This window comes from Mustela nigripes, chromosome 6 (assembly GCF_022355385.1).
Source record: "Mustela nigripes isolate SB6536 chromosome 6, MUSNIG.SB6536, whole genome shotgun sequence".
Classification (NCBI taxonomy): domain Eukaryota; kingdom Metazoa; phylum Chordata; class Mammalia; order Carnivora; family Mustelidae; genus Mustela; species Mustela nigripes.
Genome location: NC_081562.1, coordinates 94,873,378 through 94,893,527, shown reverse-complemented (window position 1 = coordinate 94,893,527; position 20,150 = coordinate 94,873,378). Strand labels below are relative to the sequence as shown.

At 35.3% G+C, this 20,150-nt stretch overlaps 1 protein-coding gene across 4 annotated transcripts in view; it reads right to left on the bottom strand.

The window, feature by feature from the left end:
- Positions 1 to 20,150, bottom strand: part of SLC16A7 (solute carrier family 16 member 7) — a 173,381-nt gene that overhangs the window by 10,604 nt on the left and 142,627 nt on the right. The gene's annotated exons all lie outside the window — the stretch shown is intronic.

Below are 20,150 nucleotides of genomic sequence, written 5' to 3'. Positions count from 1 at the left end.
TTGATTCTAAGATACCAACTGTTCTCATATATTATGTTAGAAATAAAGATGTCTCATACTTGAGGTCTGTTAAACAATCCCTGTTCATCAGGTGGGGGTCATAGGTAGCGATGGAGCTATTGCTGCTATGCATGCTGGAATTTGGTTGTTATTTCTGTGGCTTGGTTGGACAATAGCAATTCCTCATAATTCAATCAAACAATTTAAGGGCCATTTGAAGGAGGAATTTGAATATGAACACTGACTATTGTCTAAAAAACCTTCTAGTCTTATGTGTGAAACATGAACACTGAGAACTCAGACTCAAAAACTAATTTAGGGGAGCCAGACACTGAATGAAAAGAGGTTTTAGGAATGCTTTACCCAATTTATTTAATGTACATTTCCCAATGCATGCGTGTAGGGTGTATGTGTGTGTGTACATATAAAATGCAGGAGTGATTAAAATAATTAAAATCATCTACATTTCACTGTGTCTAAAAAAGCTCTTTTGGTACTTATAAGATAAAACTTCTAAATATTAATAAAGTGTGTTTTATTTTAATCACTTTTTTTTTTAGTGGTGCATCATAAAATAATGGTGCAACTTGACAACTGAGAGCATCTTAGATTCAGTGAAAGCCCACACTATTTTATGAGACCTATCAATGTGTAAATAGTTTGATTTGACATGTCTTTCTTAACTTAAAATTATATTTCATCTAAAACAAGGGCTATTGCTTTGAGGGGAAAATATTACATTAGGTCAGAATTCTCAGTCCAATATTTAGCCTAGAAAAAATTTAAATGATTTTTAGCTAATACTGTAACTTAAAAAACTTGCTAAGTGCAATTTACTGCATTTGAGAATTTCTACATGGATATATTTAAAATACATTGAGATTCATTTGTCAATGCAGCTTTATTCTTTTACACAACAGTAGTTATTGTTTTTATTCCTTAAATATAAGTTTGAAATAACAACTTCATGGCCTAATACTACTCCACAATATGTTTTGAAAACTAACTGGTTAAAAGACTTTTTTTTTTAAAAGATGGATGTGACAAAAAGAACTCAAAAATAGAATATCACTTTTGCATTTAATACTCCCCCAAAATAAACTAAAAAAGACCATATGAAAGATAGATCTATAAAAACAATGGAACTGAGGGGGGGAAATCAATGAAAATTGTTCAAGATAACGTGAAAATAATAGATTTCAGTCCCTAATATGGTAAAAACTCATATGATTTAGGAAATGAGCATTTTCATTAAAAAGCACACAGCTAAATTCAAATTGCTTTTGTGACAAACAAATTGATTGGCTTTGATTAATTATTCAACTTAAGTGTGGGTTCCTTTTCTTAAAATTACTTAACCAGTTCACTTTACTTCAATTCAATTCATCTGAAGTCAGTTCAATGCACTATTTCTCGAGATTCTAGTATAAAACCAGTTGACACATGCCAAAATAAAATAATAGAAACACAACTATAATCATCAAACTATTATAATATAAGGGGAGAAATTATAAAGTTATTTTAAGAACTGTGATGGACGCTTTGATATACACTAGACTATCAGAATGAATTCAAAGGCATTTACCAATTACTTGGACTAATAACAATTTTCTCAGTATCATTGCTATTATGTATACAATTTTCTATGTGATGCCTGGATAACTCACAAATGTACTAATTACTAAAATTTATAAATGTGTTTGCTTAAATGATGTAAATTTAAATTTGAACATAGGCAATGAATCACAACTTAATTTGCAACGTGTGGCAAATAATTATATCTATAGTTCAGGATAATCACATCAAGGCTTCTTTTTCCATGACTGTGATTAAAAGTGGCAACTAAAGAAAACATTTGGAGGTGCTGATTTTTTTTTTTTTTGAAGAGACATAATTTCTACTGTGATATCAGTCAAGATGCAATGAGAGTTCTAATTTTAACAATTTATTTTACTTTAAATAATATACTTTAGTTAAGTGATAATCTATTAGACAATCTATAAGGGATGTATTTACATAATTCATCTATAATTTTTTCTAGCAAAAAAGATATAGTTTTTAGGTTGATTTCTTTAGAAATCAAAGCTTAATCAAACCCTTAATATGAAATACATATAAAATGTCATAAAATATTTCTACTTTGTAATAGTTATAGATCTAATTAAAATTATGATATAGAACAAAATATATTTATTTTGTAAAGAATCTTTAAATGCTTAACATTAGCTTGAGGAGGCATCTAACATCAGGTATAAAAAACACAACGCTATCCAATACCTCTCTCTCTCCAACATACAAGCAGCTTGGTATATTGTATTAACAAGACAGACAGAGTTCCAAGAAAATAAATAAATTCTTATCACATATGATTTTTGTTAAACATGAGCTGGCCTCACAGCTGTCCCTTGTTGATGAATTTCAGGCCTAATTATACTCTGAGGTCATTTATTCATTTATCTATTAATTCAATCAGGATGGAAGTTTCTACTCAGCATATATTTTTCAAGTAATCATGAAGTTTAATCATTAGTTAAGTCAGAAAAGAAAATTCTCTACCTGCTGAGAGTTACATCTGAGCCCATTTCTAAATAGAGCAAAGGTACTGTTCATCCAAATGTTTTGTTCTATATATTTGTTGAGCAGTTAAAAAAAATGATGTGCAAGAATCCAATTGTCTTATTTCCTAAAAAACGTTCACACAAGTATCAGGCTATATCTAAACCAGATTGATCTACCCACTAATTTCTTCTGTTCCAGCTTTCCAAACTATCTCGTTATTTTTAGTGTCAAGCTTAATAGTCACTTTCATGCTGGCCGTGAAGCTGTAAAGGAGAACTTCATCAGCGAGCAGTTTAACCATCACAGTGTCGTCACCCATACGTCAGCTTCGTTTTCTCAAACCCACTTCTGTCCTATATGGCCGTGGCTCCATAATACTTATTCTGGTGAGGAAGCTTATGTGCATTCTTACAAATTACAGAGAGTGCCCATTCTTAGAACTCCTGTTATACTATAGCTAGTCACACACACACACACGCATGCACACCCCACAACACTTAGAAATCCTGTATTTCACCTGTTTGAGTCTTGTCCCTACAAGAGCTTATTCTAAGCTCTATGATGGTAGTTGCCATACATACTATTATTATTCTATAATTATTCATTAATTTATTGAGTTATTACTCTTTGCAGGCAGTGTACTAAGAACTGTGCATACATTATTACATATGATTTTTGTGGAAATTTGATCATTAGAGCAATGTAACAGTTGATAAAACAGACATGCCAAGTGTTGATAACTTGTTCAAGGTCACAACAACGTAAGGGGTAAAATATGGATTGGAACCAGGGTCATCTGCTTATAAAAACCTGTACTTTTCACTACTGTGTAGAAAAGAATTAACATATCAGATGTGAGGCTTCCATCCTCAGAAAGACCTGCTTGCAAGCCTAGCTCTTGGTTGGCACCTGGGAACTTGGGATTTCAGAAGAGTTTCCTAACCGATAAGAGTGGCTCAATGTGCGTAAACTGTTTCACAACGTGGTTTATGCTGAACATTCGCCTTCCTTCCCAGAGTCTGTTGGCCAGCAACCCAACAGGAACCTCAAGCTCTGAGTCTCCAGTGAGCTTCCTGATAAACAACACTTCACCTACATTGTCACAGCTAGTTGCTGGATTAAGCTCATCCTTTGTGATTCCATTGGGAGAGGACTCTTGGAAGTTTACATTTGGTTTCTCCTGTACTTTGATCCATGTGCTTTTCCCATTCCTGATACTGTTCTGCATTCTTTCATTGTCATAAATCATAGCCATGAAAAAAAAACACTGTTGAGTCCTGTGAATCTTTCTAGTTAATCATGAAACCTGAAAGTGGTCTTGGGGATTCTGAATACCATTACTACAGTATATCCTTTCTAATTTCAAGTTTTACATATAGTTATAAGCAAGTGGGGTTTTTTTGTTGTTGTTCTTAAATATTTTAAAAATGTATGGCTTATATATATATGAATTAGTCTATTCCTTTGTATATTGTTATTCTGTTCTGTAAATATGAACTCATAGTGCTTGTTTTTATTTCCTTTGTATATGGCAAGAGTACATGACAAATGCTGTGAGAAAATCTGGAGAATATGTTATGTAATGAACATTTCATAAAATATATTTGATCAATCTAAAACCAGGAATTGGAATTGAGTATCAATTTGAGCTATATAAAAATTTTATGCATAGCATAAATGCTAACAGAAGAATGATAAACTGCTATAATTTATTTTTCATTTGCTTTATTTCAAATTTGTATATGTGGTATCCTGTCAAGTCAAGTGATAAAAAGCACTAGTGCAGGACTGGGAAAAAGTTGTTTGCAATTACAGAAATTTATCTGTGTTTACTACTGTAGTATTTTTCTTACTGACAGGAGCTTTCAAAATTTGAAAGATTTTTTTGAAGATTTTTTTGAATTAAAAAAACTGTTGCTATTTTAATTTGGACAGAGAGGGGAACCTCTTCATTAACTATTTGTTTGCCCAAGGTTTATCCCTCCACTGATGTTGGGATTAAAAATTCACCTGGTGTCTTTCTCCATGCGATCTCTTTTAAGGTCAGTGAAAAACATGACAGGAGAATCCCTAATAATCAGGAAGTAGCTATTACACTTGCTTTTACAAAGGATGGAGATATAAATGTTATCCAAGGGGGCGCCTGGGTGGCTCAGTGGTTTAAAGCCTCTGCCTTAGGCTCAGGTCATGATCTCAGGGCCCTGGGATTGAGCCCCGCATCGGGGTCTCTGCTCCTCGGGGAACCTGCTTTCTCCTCTCTCTCTGCCTACTTGTGATCTCTGTCAAATAAATAAATAAAATCTTAAAAATAAATAAATACATAAATAAATGTTTATCCAGGTAAATCATCTTCAGTTAGAATGTTGCTAAATCGTAACTGTGCCAGTTTGACTCAACAGAGCGCATCCAGCACTTACAAAAGACGAATCTTTTCGGCAGATACTCATAGTATTTTCACTCAACTAGTATTTCATGGTATACTCATTCAACTAGTATTTCATATTTTAAGTATACAAAGATTTTGAATGAATGGTTTGAGTAATTATAAAAATCAAGAGTGGGGTTAGTTAATATGCTAGGTATACCTGACGCACTGGAGGGGGACATGGTCTATCAACTCATCTTTGCATTTGTTGTTCCTTCTGTCTGACATATTTTCCCTTTAATATATGAATGGCTTATTTTTCTCATGCTCAGGTCTCTGCAGATAGATCAGCTCCCCAGAGAGACTTCTCACCATTCCAATAAGATAAACCTACAAACCTTAATAAAAGTACTAAATGCTATTTTAAAATACACCTAGACATCAATAGCTCATTTCCCACACCTTTTATAGTAAACATTGTTCTTTCTTCATGTATCTCAATACCTGTCTGCCATTAGTGTGGTTGTGAGAAAAGTTCTCGACTTTTACTTGAATGAGAAGATGGTTATTTTTATGTTCCCTCATCTTTTCCTCTCTTTACATAAACTTCTGCATTTCTATATTCACTTGACCACAGATTGCTCCAAACTGGCGTCACCACAGTTGTTTTAAGAGATGCTCATTCTATTTGTATGGGGGGTGGGGGTGGAGAATAGACAAACTGACATCTTACCAAAACCTTTTACTACAAATCAAAGGGTTTAAAAAAGTGAGCCTTCTGTGCCCCTGGACAGAAATGCCAAACAACCTTGTTGGTATTTACAGGCTACATTATTCCCCATCAGGAAAGATGATTTTACTTATTTAAGGCTGGCACAGTGGCCACATAAAACAAACAAAACAAAACAAAACAACATTTCTTCAGGACATGGCACATTTCTAAACTCTTCATATGTAAGAGCACATGTAATCTCTGTAATTGCTCCAAAAGTTGGCAGTATTTCTTCATTCCATTTCATACGTAAGGAAACTGCCATGCAAAGCAACAGTTTGCCAGGACTGCTCGAGCACTCTGCTAGGCAGCCTGGGCTAGAGCATGCCTTGCACTCCCATGAAATGCCATTTTTCCTGGGACAAGTGATTACATCTCTTTTGACATGTATGATGCTCATTTCTTCCAAATAAAAATTTCTGTTTAATTTAATTAAATTTAAAATTTAATTGATTAATTAATTAATAATAAAATTAATTAAATTAAAATTTAATTTAAAAATGTTTCTGTTTAATTATTCAATATTTATACTTTACATTGCCTGCTCTTTGGAGTAATTTTTAAGAAGGCAGAAAAAAATAAGAATATATTGCTAAAACTGTTGGTTCCCTACACAAGAGCCATGACCCCTTCCTTCTTCCTAAATGAATCCTGATTTTGTTTAATACTTAATCTCTTTTGTGACCTCCCCACCCCAGGCCTAACTCATGGGAATGAATCAAGTACAGTAAGGCAATCATGATAACACCAATCCCATTACCAAATATTGGCTTAAACATGAGCATTTGGGGGCAATTTTAGGGTAAAGATTTCTGGGGGCTTCAGGGAAAAGATGTCCTTAGTCTTATAAAGCAATAAAATGCCTCTGGAGGTGCCACAGTCATCTTTCTGCGATTCTTGAAGATAAGAGATATTTAAGTCACTGATTAGACCAAAGAGCCAATAAAATCAACCAAACCAGAGGGGTGCCTGAGTGGCTCAGTGGGTTAAAGCCTCTGCTTTCGGCTCAGGTCATGATCCCAGGGTTCTGGGATCAAGCCCCGCATTGGGCTCTCTGCTCAGCAGGGAGCCTGCTTTCTCCTCTCTCTCTGCCTGGCTTTCTGTGATCTCTGTCAAATAAATAAGTAAAATCTCAAAAAAAAAAAAAAAATCAACCAAACCAGAAGCTACTATGCACAAACTTCTTGTGATATGACATAAAACTTTAACTATTGGTCACTTTACAAATGGACACTGGACTTTTGCCTGCTTGCAGTCTAAGAAAACCTAATATAATAATAGAAAAAAAATCCAGTTCCTATAAAAAATTTCATAAAATGTTAATATTATCTCACACCAGAAAGTAGTTAACATCTGCTAAATACCCTCTTTTCCTCTTAAGCTTAAAAGGTTACTTAGTTTCACAGAATTATCCCAGTGTGATCTAACTGCAGAACATTTAAAGTGATTCTGATATTTTTCCAATTTGTTATACTCAATTAAATGTTATAATAGTTTAACCTCAGTAGAATTTTTGAAATGTGGATATGTAATTCATAATGGATTTTAAAACATACATATTTCCATCAGGTAAGTTCAATTTGTAAATCAAGGGTTGGTACCTATCTTAGGCAACTAATTAGCAATATGACCATTTCTAAAGCATGCTAACATATATTTCTGTTCATGGATATTTTCCCCTCATAACTCTTACTGTACATAGAACATTGCATGAAGTCCTATCAAATTTTATATTCGTTCCCTCTATCTATTCTTCAAAATTAGTTTTAAATAACATTATCATAATGCATTACATAAACCCATCTTCTAATATAATCTCCTAGCCCTCGAGCTTCTCTACTATTTTTGTTACTCTCTCTTTAGTATTAATATTCTGCTTTGTGATATATTTATTTGCATATTTGTACTAATCACTAGAATTTCATCTCTTGGAGGGCTAAGGGCATACTGTGACTCATTTATAATTTACTTAGGCTTAAGACAAATTATTTTTTATAGTAGATAGTAATTATTTTTTATTTAATTAGATTAAATTATTTTCTAAGTTGATTTAGAATTGTCATATGATGCCACCATCACTTCGTTGGAATGATATCAGTATTTATCATAGCAGACAAGGTTTTAAAGAAGGTGTTTCATCTACTGGGTTTCTTTTTCTCCTTCTCTGAACCATATATAAAACAAAAAACACAACATGTATGCCAAGCTAAAGATCATTTTAGCGACATGTACATGATCTCCATTCATTTTAACTCTTCTCTTTAAAAGGGCCTTTGTTTGTGAGTAAAAACTAATTTTAAGCAAACAAAATTCCTCACTAAAGGTATGAGGTCCACTTACCCCAACATCCCTGTCCCTACCTACTACCATATTTGACAGGACATAGTGTTGCTGTATGTAGATGTATTTGTGTATGGACAGGTGTGTTCTGAACCTACGGGACACAAGAGAATGTGCTCCAACTCTCTTTTGTGCACTTTTATTTTTTTTTAAGGATTTTATTTATTTATTTGATAGAGAGGGATCACAAGTAGGCAGAGGGGCAGGCAGAGAGAGAGAGAAAGAGAGAGGAGGAAGCAGGCTCCTTGCTGAGCAGAGAGCCTGATGTGGACCTCGATCCCTGGACCCTGGGATCACGACCTGAGCCGAAGGCAGAGGCTTAACCCACTAAGCCACTCAGGTGCCCCTCTTTTGTGCACTTTTAATGTAAGTTCTGGTATAAAGTTCTACAGAATGATAACAGTTAGTATTCTTTACTCATTCCAAGAAATAGTCATCATCAGTAAATTATTAGTCTGCCTTTGCCTAATACTCTTGGTTATTGACTCTGCATTCACTTTTTCCTGATTTCTCTTTTCAGAAAACATGGATTCCTTTCAGGAGTCTGCTTTTCTCTGCACAGCCATGCGCTCAGAGGATGATGGAGCTGGGAGTAAATCCTGGTTTACATAACGAGCCAATTGTGATAGTCTCATTCCTTTCTCCATTGAATGACTTAGTGCTGGGCTATGACACAGTTCTGGCCAGTGAAACACGAGTAGAAATCTAGCAATTTCTGGGAAACGTTCTCCTTTACTTAAAAAGAGATACAAAGAAATCACTAAGTGTTGCCTCATATATGCATATTACCAAGAACCAGGGCAGCCGTCTTGTGAATATGAGGAGAGCTGGATGAAGGAAAAGCTGAGGCACAGAGCCTAGAAGTTCCAGGGGCACCAAAGGGAAAGGGCAATCTAACGGAGGCATTCTAGGGCCACTCTATGTTTTAAAATCTTGTTCAATGAGGGAATGTGTTTACTTAGGGCTTAAACCTATTGTGGGTTTAAGCTGAAAGCATCGTAGCAGACAAACCTGCAGTAAAATAGAGGACTTTCCCTTAAATATTGGGGTATAATGAAGGATAGGGTTGGATATACCAAGAGTAATCACAACAGAAAAACTGTGGTTCAATCACATGTCTCACTGAAAAGCTGTAATTTTACTCTGAAGATCTGGGTATTTTGTTTTATAGCTTGTGTTATAGGTTTCCCTAAGTAAGTGGCACTCATGAATTTATTGTACCACATGCATTCATAAATTAAATAAAAGCTTTAAGTTGACAAGGGTTTACTGATGTTCTGAATTTCATGGGGGTTTAGATAAAATATATGATGTTGTCTAGACGGTCTTTGTGTTTATAGTTTAACCTCTCCTTAACAACTACCTTTTACACATACACACATATATGAATTCAAAATAAAATTTTAAGAAAGGTTAAGAATGCCTTCAGAAGAGCACCTGGATGGCTGAGTCAGTTAAACATCTGACTCTGGATTTCGGCTCAGGTCATGATCTTGGGGTTGTGGGCTGGAGCCCGAGGTCAGGCTCTGCACTAAGTGGGAAATCTACTTGTCCTTCTCCCTCTGCTCTCCCCCCTGCACTCTCTCTCTCTCTCCAAAATAAATAAATGAAGTAAAAAAAAAAAAAAAAGAATGGCCTGATAAATCTCATTATTTATTTTTAATTTGGGACATACATTTTTAATCTTATAACATTGTTATTTACTCAGGGAAATAAATAAATAAACACACACACACACACACACACACACACACACACACATTCACAATAAGATATTTTATAGCCTTTGGCATCATCCAGAACTTCTATGAGTGGATCCAGCTATAACAGTACTCAAAAGGAAGTCTAAAATGAATGAATGAATTAATGAGTGAATGAAACCAACAGCTTAGCAAATAAATGATGTATGCTATTCTTGTCTTTCTGAATAAGAATCAACCAATTCCAGAAAGTACCATATGCTACTTGTGGCAAGAGCACCTCCAGTGAAGGCTAACAGAAACAGGAGTAAACTGACATATGAACAGGGAACACTGGTTTCCAGAAGTAACCGAGTCACAATACTTAAGGAAAGAGGAAGGTATTGGCAGAATATTTCTATTTAAAACAGGGTTTTAAAATATCCTAGACAGAATGTAGGAAATAACAGAAAAAGTGAAGGAGCAAGTGTAAACATCTGGAAATGTGAGTTCAAAGCAAAACCAAAGGATGGAGAAGTATACTAATCACTTGGTACAGAAAAGTAAGAAATTAGACACATAGGGGCGCCTGGGTGGCTCAGTGGGCTAAAGCCTCTTGCCTTCGGCCCAGGTCATGATCCCAGGGTCCTGGGATCGGGCCCTGTATGGGGCTCTCTGTTCAGCGGGGAGCCTGCTTCCTCCTCTCTCTCTGCCTGCCTCTCTGCCTATTTGTGATCTCTGTCTGTCAAATAAATAAAATCTTTAAAAAAAAGAAAGAAATTAGACACATACAAAATAAGCCAAAGATCACCAAAACTGAAGACAAGTGTGGATTTTTGGAAGGGAAAGAGAAACCCAAGGGAAGAGTGATACTACATCTCAGGGAATTAAAACTAGAGTCATGAAGAGAAACCCGAGAAGGGAGGGGACAGTTATGACACTTGAGACACTTGATAGGTATGAGATTTAAATCATATTTTTATGGAGAATAGATATGGAGGAGTAAGGAGTATTTCTCAGCACTGAAACATGCTGATGAAATAATTAAAGCATTGTGTTAAGATAAGATATAAAGAACAAAGAAGATGTTGGAGAAAAGTAGAGTGAGAGAAATATAAGCCCATTTCTCAGAAACAAACAAAAATATGTTTTCCATAGATTATTGAGTAATAAATTCTGAAGGTTTCTAGGAACAAATCAGAATAAATTATTTAAAGATATATTTTTTTAAGAGTTTATTTATTTATTTGTCAGAGAGAGAGCGAGCAAGAGAGAGCACAGGCAGACAAGAGTGGCAGGCAGAGTCAGAGGGAGAAGCAGGCTCCCCGCGGAGCAAGGAGCCCGATGTGGGACTCGATCCCAGGACGCTGGGATCATGACCTGAGGCGAAGGCAGCTGCTTAACCAACTGAGCCACCCAGGCGTCCCTTAAAGATTTTTTTAAAAGCCTAGAATAGATCCCAATATGTTTGTCAATTAAAATTAAACTTTTTCTTTCTATACATTTAGGTCAAAGAAATATAGAAAATAACACACCAATCTTTTTGAAGACATTTTACCATATCTGTAGTGAAATTCTTGTATACAACATGGAAAAAGTGAGCTGACTTGAGGGATTAGTGGGTATGTTAGTATAATGGTAATAATTAATATTAACCAAAATTATAGGAAGTATCCTAATTGTCTGCAATGAAAACTGGCAAGTCCCACCCAGGTCAACATTTCACACTGACTTCAAGAAATAGAGAACTTGTAATTACAAAAACAAAACAAAAAACAAAAACAAATTCACCTACATTATCAGAGCTTATTTTAAAATTGTATGTGTTTAAGGTGTACAACATGATGATCTTATGCGTATATATTGTGAAATAATAACCACAGTCACACTAATTAACATATCCATTACCTCTCATAGTTACCTTGTGTGTGTGTGTGTGTGTGTGTGTGTGTGTGGTAAGAACTTATGCAATCTATTTTTGTAGCAAATTTCAGGTATAGAGTAGATTTTTATTTTTTCTAAATATTTTGTTTATTTGACATAAAGAGAAAGAAAGAGCAGGGGGAGCAACAGGCAGAGGGAAGAGGGGGAAGCAGGCCCCCCGCTAAGCAGGGAGCATGATGTTGGCTCTATCCCAGGACCCTAGGATCATGACCTGAGCCAAAGGCAGACGCTTAACCAACTGAGCCACTCAAGTGCCCGATAGTACACTGTTATTAATATTTGATATATTCGGTCTCCAGAATTACTTATCTTACAATGGAAAGTGTGTACCCTTGGCCAACATCTCATTTCTTCCACTCTCCCCAGCCCCTGGCAATCCCCCCTCCCCCACTTACTTCTACTCTCTGATTCTCTGACTTCAACCTTTTTAGATTCCACATATAAGTGAGATCAGATCATGCAGTATTTGTCTTTCTCTAACTTAATTCACTCAGTATAATGCCCTCAAGCTTCATCCATATTGTCACAAACAGCAGGATTTGTTTTTCCATTTGTTTGTTTGTTTTAGGGCTGGACAATATCCCAATATGCATATGTGAGATACACATAATTCTTTAACTATTCCATTGTTGAAGGACACTTAGCTTATTTTCATATCCGGGCTACTGTGAATAATGCTGCAATGAACATGGGAGAGCTTACAAATCTTAGAGGCAGTGATTTTCTTTCCTTTGGATATATACTTAGACATGGGATTGCCAGATCACTTTCTATTTTAATTTTTTGAAGAACTTCATATTGTTTTCCATAGTGGTTGCAATGAACTTTTTTCTTACCAACAGTGTATAAAGTTTCCCTTTTCTCCACATCCCTTCCAGGATTTGTTATCTCTTGACTTTTTTTATAGTAAACATTCTAACAGGTGTGAAATGAAATCTCATTGTGGTTTTGATTAGCATTTCCTCAATGATTCACACCCATGTTGGCCCTTTGATGTCTTCTTTGGAAAAATATTCAAGTCCTTTGCCCATCAGAACTGCTTAACTGAGGTAAAATCTGTTCTTCACATGGGACTTTTGGCAATTTTAGAATATGTCTGTTTTCATGGGTATTTGGAGCACTGTTAGTATTTGGTGGATGAGATCAGAAATGCTAAAGCTCTTGCAATGCGCAAGACCCATTACAGAAAGATTTGTCCAATCCTAAATTCCATTAAGCTCCCATTGAAATATCGGGGACTACATAAATAGAAGTAGATTATCTGAAGAGGAGAGTGCTTTCACACATGAACACTTGATACAATGTTATGAGGAATGGCTGGAAAAAAGTGTGTATTTAGCTCAGATAAAGATGATTTAGGAAAAACAATGGCTTCTTTTCATGATCTGAAGAATATTCAGTTGAGAAGGTTATTAGAAGGGACAGAAGTTACAGAAGCTTGATTCTGTGTAGAAAAGATATTCTTAATTATTTGAGAGGTAGTTACTTGCCCTTAAACTGTTCAAGCAGAAGTAATGTGACCACATATCAAGAATATTGTAGAGAGATTTAAGGACTGAAGGTTGGTCAGACATTTAAGGTCTTTTAACCCTAAGATTTCTAAATAAAATAGTTCATGTATCTTACAGATAAAAGCTGCAATTTAAAATATGTTAAATTATAAATTTCTTACATGACTAATTTTAATCTAGTTTTGACATGATATTTTACTCTAATTTGCTATGGTGAGCTTTACATTTCTTTAATTATTTTTAATTTTTAATTTTAATTTTTATTTTTTAGAGAGGGAAAAAGATGGGGAAAAGAGGAAGAGGGAGGAATCTTAATCAGGTTCCACACCCAGCACAGAGTCCTACTCAGGGCTTGACTTTACCACCCTGAGATCAAGACCTGAGCTGAAATCAAGAGTCAGAGGCTTGGGATGCCTGGGTGGCTCAGTGGGTTAAGCTCTGCCTTCGGCTCAGGTCAAGATCTCAGGGTCCTGGGATCGAGTCCCGCATCGGGCTCTCTGTTCGGCAGGGAGCCTGCTTCCTCCTCTCTCTCTCTCTGCTTGCCTCCCTGCTTACTTGTGATCTCTCTCTGTCAAATAAATAAAATCTTTAAAAAAAAAAAAAAGAGTCAGAGGCTTAACTGAGCCCCCCAGTCACCCCGCCTTACATTTCTTTAAAAAAAAAAAAAAGTAAATTACTTATCAAAACTAGTTTCCTACAATAAACATGCAATCTGTAGATTCAATATTAGGTAAAGTGCTATATCAGCTTTTCTACCTTCTGTTGACTTTGCTATTTTAGCATTAGCACTCATTATTCATGGCATTTTTTTTTATAATTTCATTTATAGCATTAAAAATAACATGTTTACAAAAGAATGCTAGAAAAGCAGAGCACTTTAAAAAGATGCAAGTGAATTTCAGAATTCTGAAACATCCCTGCTCATTCCTGTTTAAGTTAATAAGAAGAATTGTCTTCGTTAATTAATTGCTCATCAAAAATTAGATGTTGAGCACACTGTTGGGAAAGTAATGAGAGGAATGCTCTTCCAAACATTTTGTAATGAATAACTGGTTTTTCATTTCAAATGGAGAAATGAAGATTAAATGGCAATGCTGTTTAGTAAGCTGGAAAAAAAAGGGTCATGGTTCTACAACCTTGAGCACATCTCTGAGTATCTCCAATTATGAGTCAGATATCTGTGCTTGAGCAGTCATGGAGATCATACTTTCAAGGAGAGGCAGATTTTCACATCCACAAGGGTTCTCAGAAATGAGTGTTTTTGTTTCTGTCAATGAACACTCTGGTTCACCTGATTGAATGATTGTTGAAAACCACTAGGCTAGGTGATTTTTAAGCTTTCTTTATAATAAAGTCAGACAATCCTATGCCTTAGTAACTTGATCTGGAATTCATTTATTCAATCCACAAATATATATAGACAGTATAATTTATATGCCAGGAGTTTCAAATGTTTTCTTAGTTGCTGGGAATTAAAAGACCTTACCTACCCTAAAATTGGGGGTGGGAGTATCTTACTCCAAAGGATCTGAGAGTTTAGTAAATGAGGGTGGTTCAGACATATAAGGAAATAGAGAAAACTACAATCCCATATTGTTATTATGGAGGTCTCAAGACAGTTATGACAAACGACCACTTAAAGTTGCCTCCAGGTATTAGGGAAATGTAATACTGGGTAAAAGAGTAAGTGTGAGTACTTTAAGAAATTCAATTATTTCAATCCATAATTTCCATATGTACTGAGTCCAAATATCATGTAGATTCTTCTATCCTACTTCTGCTTTCATAAAACTACACCACTTAGAGGTGTTAAAACCCCCAAGCACTAAATTTCCCTAGATGCTTTTAAGTGATTAATAAAGGTTAAAAAAAAACAACAACAACCAAAAAACAAAGCCTCCTAACTTTGTCTTGTGAATATGAATGTTGGGGATAATGAAGGCTTGCACATGGGATATCTGAGGTATTATTTTTAAGTGTTCATAAATCATATACATTGTAGTATAGACAGCAGAAGTGATGATAATTTATGTTGTGATTTCAGTTCTCCTAACTACAAAGAATGCATTCTCTTGAGGGAGAGTCCGATGAGAACAATGTAAAGAGAGCATTGATTAAAAAAAAAAAAAAAAAGAATGTGGGGCACCTGAGTGGCTCAGTGAGTTAATCCTCTGCCTTAGGCTTAGGTCATGATCTCAGAGTCTTGGGATGGAGCCCCTCATCCGGCTCTCTGCTCAGCGGGGAGCCTACTTCCCCTTCTCTCTCTGCCTATTTGTGATCTCGATCTCTCTGTCAAATAAATAAATAAAATCTTTTTAAAAAAATGAATGTTTGTTAAAGATGACTGTTCCAAAATTTAAATTAGTTATTTTCAGCTATTTTCTTTCCTCATTCCTAGGACACATCTTTGGAAATAAAAGCACCTTTGAACGGATGGAGCAGTTCAAATCATTAACACATATTTAATTGTAATTGTAACTGAAGCATTTACCAGAGTACCAAATTTTTAGTTTAAATTCATGAATAAATACTAAGATAGCTGTTGGACAAATTATATTTCAGCAGCACATACCTCTCTGTTAAATTCATAAGAAAAGTTCATAATAATGAATCTAAAAAGAAAGTAAGATATTGCTGAATATTTACATCTGATTCTTAAAACACTTTCAAGATTTAATTTATTTATTTCAGAGAGAGAGAGAGGAAGTGAGCAGGAAAGAGAGAGAGTGAGAATCTGAAGCAGACTCTATACTGAATGCAGAGCCCAGTGTGGGGCTCAGTCTCAGGACTGAGCTGAAACCAGGAGTTGGACTCTAGCTGACTAAACCACAGAGGTGCCCCTTAAAACACATTCTGATACATATTAACTAAAATAATATTGTATCTTTTGTCATATTCTGACCACAAATAATCAGCTGCATATTATACTTATTTCAAAGTAACAGCTTATAGATGTGTTTTTATTACATTATGTTAAACACCATACAGTACATCATTAGTTTTTGATGTAGTGTTCAATGATTCATTGTTTGCATATAACATCCAGCACCTCCATGCAATATGTGCCCTCCTTAATACTCATCATCAGGCTCACTGATCCCCCCACCCCCCTACCCTCTAAAACCCTCAGTTTGCTTCCCCAAGTCCATGGTCTCTCATGCTTTATCTCCCACTCTGATTCCCCCCTTCATTTTTCCCTTCCCTCTCTTAATGTCCTCCATGCTATGCTTCATGTTTCAAAAACTAAGTGAAACTATATGATAATTGACTTTCTCTATTTGACTTACTTCACTTAGCATAATCTCCGCCAGACACATCCAAGTTGATGCAAAAGTTGGGTATTTATCCTTTCTGGTGGCTGAGTAATATTCCATTGTATATATGGACCACATCTTCTTTATCCATTCGTCTGTTGAAGGGCATCTAGGCTCTTTCCAGAGTTTGGTTATTTTAAACATTGATACTATAAACACTGGGGTGCATATGGCCCTTCTTTTCAATACATCTGTATTTCTGGGGTAAATACCTAGTAGTACAATTGCTGGATCATAATGTAGTTCTATTTTTAAATTTTTGAGGAACCTCCACACTATTTTCCAAAGTGACTGCACCAACTTGCATTCCCACCAACAGTGTAAGAGGGTTCCTCTTTCTCCACAACTTTTCCCAAAATTTGTTATTTCTTGCCTTGTTAATATTTGCCATTCTAACTGGTATAAGGTAGTATCTCAATATGGTTTTGATTTGGTTCTCCCTGATGGCTAATGATGATGAACATTTTCATGTGTCTGTTAGTGATTTATTTGTATGTCTTCTTTGGAGAAGTGTCTGCTCATATCTTCTGCCCATTTTTTTTTTTTTTTTTTGGACTTGATTATTTGTTTTGTGGGTGTTGAGTTTGAGAAGTTCTTTATAGATCATGGATATCAGCCCTTTATCTATAGTGTCATTTGCAAATAACTTCTCCCATTCTGTGGGTTGCCTCTTTGTTTTGTTGTATATTTCCTTTGCTGTGCAGAAGCTTTTTATCCTGATTAAGTCCCAGAAGTTCATTTTTGCTTTTGTTTCCCTTATCTTTGGAGATGTGTCTTGAAAGAAGTTGCTGTGGCCTATGTTAAAGAGGTTACTGCCTACATTCTCCTCTAGGATTTTGATGGATTCTTGTCTCACACTGAGGTCTTTCATCCATGTTGAGTTTATCTTTGTGTATGGTATAAGAGAATGGTAGAGTCTCTTTCTTCTGGATATAGCTGTCCAATTTTCCCAGCACCATTTATTGAAAAGACTTTTTTCCATTGGATATTTTTTTCTGTTTTGTGAAGATAAGTTGACCATGGAACTGAGAGTCCATATCTGGGCTCTCTATTCTGTTCCATTGATCTATGGGTTTGTTTTTGTGCCAGTACCATGCTGTCTAGGTGATCACAGCTTTGTAATAAAGCTTGAAATCAGGCAAAGTGATGCCCTCAGCTTTTTCTTTTTCAACATTTCCTTGGTGATTTGGGGTCTTCTCTGGTTCCATATAAATTTTAGCATTGTTAATTCCAGCATTTTGAAAAATGCTGTTGGAAATTTTGATTAGGATGGTGTTGAAAATATAGATTGTTCTGGGCAGCATAGACATTATAACAATGTTTATTCTTCTGATCCATGAGCATGAAATGGTCTTCCATCTTTTTGTGTCTTCTTCAATTTATTTCAAGAGTGTTTTGTAGTTCCTAGAGTATAGATCCTTTACCTCTTTGGGTAGGTTTATTCCAAGGTATCTTATGGTTTTTGGTGCTATTTTACATGGAATCACTTCTCTAATTTATCTGTCTACAGTTTCATTGTTAGTGTATAAGAAAGCAACTGATTTCTGTGCATTGATTGTGTCCTGCCACATTACTGAATTGCTGTAAAATTCTAGTAATTTGGGGATGGAGCCTTTTGAGTTTTCCACATAGAGTATCATGTTGTTTGCAAAGAGAGAGAGGTTAACTTCTTTGCCAACTTGAATATCTTTTATTTCTTTTTTGTTTTTTTCTTTGATTGCTGTTGCTAGGACTTTTAGTACTATGTTGAACAATAGTGGCAAGAGCGGGAATCCTTGTCGTGTTCCTGATCTCAATGGAAAGGCTCTCAGCTTTTCCCCATTGAGAATATTTATGAAATTGACGAATGTTCCCTCTATCCCTATACTCTAAAGAGCTTTAATCAGGAAAGGATGCGATATTTTGTCAAATACTTTTTCTGCATCAATTGAGAAGACCAAGTGCTTCTTCTCTCTTCTCTTATTTATGTGTTGTATCACATTGATGGATTTGGGAATGTTGAACCACCCTTGCATCCCAGAGATAAATCCCACCTGGTCATGACGGTTAATTCTTTATATGTACTATTGAATCCTATTACCTAGGATCTTGTTGAGAATTTTGGCATCTATATTCATCAGGGATACTGGTCTGAAATTCTCCTTTTTGATGGTGTCTTTGCCTGGTTTTGGGGTTAAGATAATGCTGGCTTCATAGAAAGAGTCTGGAAGTTTTCCTTCTGTTTCTATTTTTTGAAAGAGCTTCAGTAGAATCGGTATTATTTCTTCGCTTAATGTTTGGTAGAATTTCCTAGGGAATCCATCAGGCCTTGGACTCTTGTTTTTTGGGAGGTTTTTGATCACTGCTTTAATCTTGTTACTGGTTATGGGTCTATTCAGGTTGTCAGTTTCTTCCTGTTTCAGTTTGGCAATTTATAGGTTTAGGAATGCACCCATTTCTTCCAGGTTGCTTAATTTATTGTCATATAGCTGTTGATCATAATTTCTGATAATTGTATTTATTTCTTTGGCATTAGTCATGATCTTTCCCCTTTCATTTATAATTGTATTAATTTGGGTCCTTTCTCTTTTCTTCTGGATAAGTTTGGCCAGTGGTTTATCGATCTTATTAATTCTTTCAAAGAATCAGCTTCTAGCTTCTTTAATGTGTTCTACTGTATTTCTGGTGTCTAATTTATTGATCTCTTTACTTTTTCTATTTTAAATATGTATAGATACATAGATATGGATATAGATATAAGCTTCAATGTCATCCTGTTTTCCCTATTCAATACTGCCTTTATATGTGTGTGTATACACACACACACATACCGGTTTTAACTTCCCCGTACCTCTGGGAAGTTGAGTTCTCTAATAAAGATAACAGCATACACTCAGGAAGAACTGAAATACCCCCCACACACACACTTCGAGGGATTATAGATGTGTTCTTGTTTTTAAGCTTTTTGCAAAAAGACCTAAATAGGGTCCAACGTGATTTTAATTTTAACTTTTATAAGATGCATCCTGTAAGTGGTTTTGGTGCTTTTATAATAATCTTCGAATGCATATTAAAATGTTTATTTGAACTTGAAAATCAATTCAGACATTCTCTGACTGAAATTAAATCATTTTAGCTGATTAGTTTGAGTAGGGACTGGTCTTGCTAATTAAGTTAGTATCATTTTCCCACACACTGAACAAGCTAAGTCAGCATCTCCAAAGTTTTTACAAGTATATACATAAAACATAGGACAAAGCTTTTAATCACAAATACTCTTTTGAAAAAGGTGTATTTTTAATTTGCTACTTTTATGAGTTTACTAGATTAAAAATTTGCTTCTAAATGATAAAAGAACACTCTAATTTTTTATGATTTAGTTAGTTTTAGTAAACATTTTAAGCAAACTTCTTAGAAGTTGAGAGATCTATTGAGTGAAAAGTAATTATTTGGTAAGTGAGATGATTTTTTTTTAATTTTTTATTTTTTATAAACATATATTTTTATCCCCAGGGGTACAGGTCTGTGAATCACCAGGTTTACACATTTCACAGCACTCACCAAAGCACATACCCTCCCCAATGTCCATAATCCCACCCCCTTCTCCCAAACCCCTTCCCCCCAGCAACCCTCAGTTTGTTTTGTGACATTAAGAGTCACTTATGGTTTGTCTCCCTTCCAATCCCA